The sequence below is a fragment of the Macrobrachium rosenbergii genome, chromosome 27, assembly GCF_040412425.1.
Source record: "Macrobrachium rosenbergii isolate ZJJX-2024 chromosome 27, ASM4041242v1, whole genome shotgun sequence".
Taxonomy (NCBI): Eukaryota; Metazoa; Arthropoda; class Malacostraca; order Decapoda; family Palaemonidae; genus Macrobrachium; species Macrobrachium rosenbergii.
Genome location: NC_089767.1, coordinates 17,892,045 through 17,898,184, shown reverse-complemented (window position 1 = coordinate 17,898,184; position 6,140 = coordinate 17,892,045).

Sequence of the window (6,140 nt, the reverse complement as noted above, 5' to 3'; positions counted from 1 at the left end):
CACATTCAATTTTAAACTTATATCCTTATTAGAAACTCGGGGACAACGCAACTATAGACATCTACTGACAGTACGAATAACTAAAAAAATTAAATCCAATAAATAGTAACTGACAACTGTTTTGTTTACATAGAAGATTTAACCTTCAATTTCGCATATAACATAGAAAATGTTGTCAAAGTAATATATGTAATTTAATCAAAATACGTTATTTTAACTTTAAATTCTCTACTTTATTCATTGGTCTCACTAAAAAATGTTAAAATAAATAAAAATTAAAACAATATTTAGTAATTATAACAATTTAGTCAACTTGCAATGTAAGACTATTGTCTACGCTTTTGAGTAAATGCGCATAAAAATATTTTTGATTATTGTGGACACATAATATGAAAAAAATTTATAAGATATTATTTTTTACCAATAATAAACGACAGTAATAGTGTATTTTTATTAAAAGGGAGAAATCTTGAAGGTAATCTGCTCTGAAGGTTTGGTAAACCAGTCTGTCGACGAACTGTAAAAATTGAAGCAGTATAAAAAAACCACATAATATAGTTAGAAAAAAGTCCTAAAACAGACAATGCATAAGCATTAAATGAGTTTAGATCAAGTATTCATAAGTAATAGCCGTATATAGCTTCTGATTTTGCTGAAAATGTGAATTTCTTGGGTGACGTCGTCTTGTAAAAAATAAAACAGACATCATTCATGATAGGAAGCCGAGACAGAGACTGTTAACCGGTCTTTGGCAATAGTAAAAACCAAATACAATGACACTGACATCGTCACATAGAAAATGAAGTCAACTTGTATTAGATACAGAATATAACATTACATCTATAAGCACACTTAAAAGCTTTACTTAAATGATGATATGCATAATAACTAGCGACTCTTACAAATGCATTAGATATAGTAGTGCTTTGTGAAATTTCTCCCTTTTCAGAATTCAGTATTATTAAGATATGATTTTATGACTCATTAACTGCTAGCGTAAGTTGGTTGAAGTTACTGAAAATAGTCAAAGAATTATACTTATGATGATACTGGCTGGCAGCTTTTCGAAGCTACGTAGGCCTACACTAAACGCTGTAGATGTGAAATAATTTAATCCTAAATTCATTCACACTGTGATATATTTAAACTAGAATATACCAAAGTCTCTATATTGCAATAAGAAAATGATGCATTTATATCTTCTAACAATTTGATCTCACTGTCGCATCCTTATTTTAAGCCTGTTGCCCTGCAAAAAAATTCGTCTACTCTGTCTCGTCTGCAGGTATTGGTAAAAAAGAACTATTGCCTTTTCTACTCAAAAACCTTGTCAAAAATTGTATAATTCTTTTTTGAGATTTACATGTATATTATTATAAATATGTTAATGTTTTTTTACTAATAATATGCAATTAATAAAAAAAAGGGAGTCTCTCAGGATTGCTGCTAAAACAGTTTTGACAACCAATACAAAAAACGACCTTTTCAAACCTGGCTGCAACCCACAATATTCAACTAATCAGAAGTAACATAAATCAATGCGTAGGTCAACAGGGCAGGATGGATAATCTGGGTAAATAGGCCAAAAATATATTTCTCTGCTTGTATATGGGACTAAACTAGCCTTTAGAGAAAAACCACGGGAAAGGGTTGAAAGATAATCAACTAAATTCTGTTCTGAAAAGAGTTAATTCTTAAAATATAACTGTCCTTGAACACTCTAGCACACACCAGTAACCCCTGGAAATAAATACCTTTGTTCATATGTGTGTTAAAAGTATAAATGTCAGAAGCAAAGTTTTCCATTAAACATACCCAGACTTGAGACTTCTTCGTATCCATAATAAACTTAAATGACTCCCCAAGTTCAGCTGTCTACCATACGAGTATATGAATTCTCGATTATTTGTTTTGCCTTTGGACAATAAAAGAGAAATTTTCTCTGTCACACAGCTAAACAAAGAGGAACCCATGTTTTGATCCATGAACTGGACAAGTAATGGAACAGCTTGGTCGTGCTTATTAAGAGTTTAGTGTTTCTGTTGACCTACAGTCAGGATAATGTACCCTGGCTGTCAGTGGATTCGTGTGAGTAGTAACTAAAGTGGAGAGAGAGAGAGAGAGAGAGAGAGAGAGAGAGAGAGAGAGAGAGAGAGAGAGAGAGAGAGAGAGAGAGAGAGAGAGAGATCACTATCTAAAACCGTCAAATTTCACGGCACCCAGATTATTATTATTATTATTATTATTATTATTATTATTATTATTATTATTATTATTATTATTATTATTATTATTATTATTATTAGGCATTCCTTTCTGATACCCTAGGACGACCTTACAATCATTTGCGGCAATTTTATTTAATAATAAGAGTAAGTTTCATTATTATTTAACCAAAAGTGTTTATGAACGAGTGATTTTATGGCGCAAGGTAAAACATTTGAGAGGATAGTTTCTCTAACTTCTCTGTCAGGTTAAAGGTTCCAAAATTATAGTGGGTCCTTTCTGTTTTACCATTCGAGATGAACTATTTGAATAGTTAAATCATCCTTAAATAGTAAACGTGGGACTACTCATATACTATCAATATCCACATACAAACACAGACTTCGAAAATGTAATGAACAAAGTGAACCAATTTGATGACTAGATTGAAGAAAGCTACTTAAAATAAACAAATTGCAATATATATTAGTAGTTTCTGATGGTTATTGTCATAAATTATTCTTCACTCATAATATACATGAGAGTCCTTCGTAGCCAAGAACGGAGGATTATATATATATATATATATATATATATATATATATATATATATATATATATATATGCTAATTTTGCTATTTTCCCATGCCTCAAAGGAGTTTAAAGCATAAAATTTAAGATGTCTGTAAACAGAACGATAAAGTGTGTAATCAGAGGCACTTAAAATGAACGAAAGAAAAAAATACGAAAAATGTGCTCCAACTTCAAAATCCTTTTTTTAGGACCTCTGATCCAAGGTTCGCTGCCCACACATGGGTTAAAATTTTAATATGCCCTTGTGCTGCTGTCCACTTACAAGGAGGTTAAATCTAACCACCTTGTCCATTTTACCTGCTGGATTTTTTTAAAGACAGAGGCATGAAAAAGAAGCATCGTGGATCGAAAAGAGAGCAGTAGGAAAGAAATGGTTTAAAAGTGGAAGAACCTAAACAATTTACTCTGTTCACAATGGCCTTATTTGGGTCCACTCCTGTCCCTACACATTAAAAAGATTAAAATTCCTGATCTCCGTACACACGCATATTATTTTATTAAATAAATGTTAGTAAGTTTTTAATACTCTTACCTTCTGCACCTGTATATCTGCTATGCATCACGAGAGATACGGCTACAAGCACTGTATATTTAGACTAACTAAACAAGAGGATTAGCTTGTATCCCTCTACAGTCCGGGGGGAGATTAACCTCTGCCTGTGGCCTGTAGGGCAAACAAACAAACCCTCACCCACCCACCTATCAAGCCCTCTCCAGACCTTGAATGACGTCTAAATTTGTAAAATGACGGTACACATTTCGACGGAATATTCATTACCAGGATTACTCTATTAATCCTGATTCATTACAACTTCTCTTCCAATCTCTTTCGACCCCAGACATAAAAAACCACTATGTACCTTATTCACTGGCTGCTTTGATGTTGTGTTCTGAACAGGCACACTGTGACTAGAAATGTCTGTAAGATAAATTAGTTTCCAGGGAAAAGATAACCTACTTCACAGCGTTCGAGTCTCGAAATGGTCATTGACCGTACGGTTGGAGGAATTCATACAAATAGAGAAAACGGCGGTTGTTTGACAAGCAGAAAACGGAGTAGGGAGAACTAATAAAACAGCATTCTCAGTTTATTCACACACACACACACACACACACACACGTACGAGTAAGCCACTGCAAAGTGGAGACACGCTGCACTTTCACCGGAGACCTGTTTTCACCAATCGCCTGCGTCACGAACTTTGTACGCGAACCAAGATGTAAGCTAACATAACTTGTTGATTTACACATTTTTCTTATTATGCTATAGGAGTAAGTCATGAAATGCAAAATGCCATATGTGAGTTAGTTTTTGTGATACAATTATCCATGATGATGCGCGGAAAATATAAAATAAAGTACGCCCGATTCTACATTTTCTTCTGTATCGTTGTGCGTCATCAAAGAAAACATAAGAATATTTAGGATAACTAAAGTAAAAAAATGATAATTTCCACGTAAACTGCAATACCAGATTATACGAAAATTTTGCCTTATTTTCTCGTTCACACGGCAATAAAAGCTACTGAAATATTGTCTATAAGCATTTCTAAAAATTATTTGGACAGTAAAGCCCCATTATGGGTTTATTTGGACATTAAATTACCCAAAATTGTCAGTAACTAATTTTCGACAATTCCTAAAAATTCAGTCATCGGCGACCACTTAACTTGAGGCACATGAAAGTGTGCGTAACAATAACATCAAAACTAAGGTGATAAATAACGTTGAAATTTACCTTCTGTTTTCTTAAAATCCCTAAGATATATATTGGACCTCAGACTGATGCAGGGAAAGATCCAAAAGTGTAAACTGTTAAACAGTAGAGGTTTAAGAGGTGCAAAAGAAATGAGCAGGAGAAAAGGTACTGATACTTTATTGTAGACGCAGGCCGTTTATATAGCGGCGGACTGACGTCACGCAGAGGAATACAATGGAACCTGGGTGACCTGAGGTCAATTACACTCGACAATAATTACAATGCATAAATACAATTCATGTGAAAAGAAAATGGACAATGACCGACATGACAACATTCTGATACATGTACAAAAGAGACAGATACAAAATAAATTAATAACAGGTACAAATTTACATAGAAAAGCATGGCTGGCCCGATATGGCTGATTTTGCGTGACCCGATCCTATAGGAGCGGAATTGAAAGAAAACGGGTCGCTCATCATAGAAGACTCACTCAGCGGAAACTTTACAGAGGCAAGGGAAGGGACTGATAAAGACCGAGAGAATATGTGGGATCTGTTTATTGACCAGATAACTTACTTAGAATCAAGCCTTACCAGTTGCTGATATGAAGACAGAAGCACCTTGAATCTGAAGAGATCAACTTTAGGAATTTAAACTATTCTATCCTGGAGAGAAAGTGAGACGTCATCTGGACAATCTGGAGTAATGACAGAAGTGGAGGGGAATCGAATAATCGAACAAATAACGGGGAAACGAGACAGAGGAACAAATAGTAACTGCCTTTTGGTGGTATTGAACCTAACTAAATAATTGGATACATATTCAAATTACTGTAGTGGGAGACCTGAAAAGTTCAGGCAGAGCAAAACTGGAAAAATATGGTGATACAGAGTTAACAAAGGGAGGCTTAGAAAAGTGTTGGAAACAAAGGCAGATTCACAAAGGGTCATTTGTCATAATAGGACTCATCACTGCTACTGGACACTGCCTACTAATGGCTCTGGATACGGGTGTGTAGGCATAATAATAGTTACAGCAATGATGACACATTTGGAAATGTTTGCTCTTCGATGACAATGATGTGAATTTGTAAAAATCCACGAATCAACAATGACAAAAGAACACTGCAAGTGGAAATGATGATAGACTTGAATTTGAGATCTGAGAAAGGTGAGCTTAAAAAATAGACACATGATCGTCGACCAGCTTGCATCAGAAACTAGGGAGTTGAAAAGGAAACTGGGATTAGGAAGGACGCCATAACTAGGAATGCAGTGCACTGCGGGCATTATTTAAGGTTGTTTGATGTGGTTCTTTGTCCCCTAGCTGCTCCTACATTTTGGCATTTTACTTTGCTTCTGTTCTGTTCTTGCTGTCTTTGGCATTGAATGGCTGGAAGTGTCCCAGTGCTTGGCTTTGTAGTTGTGGTGAAACTTTCAAGTTTTAGGCCCACATTCGGTACGATTTCATTCAACCTTAAGCCCTCCTGCCCTAGCTTTGAATGAGACCAAGTTACAGTGCTGAGGAGTTTACTGACTTACTTAAATATACCATAAAGTCAAGAAACATTGCATTCTTTCCAACAAAGTGCAGTTGAGAAACAATCAACTATATTTCCTGCACCAATTCTTTTTTT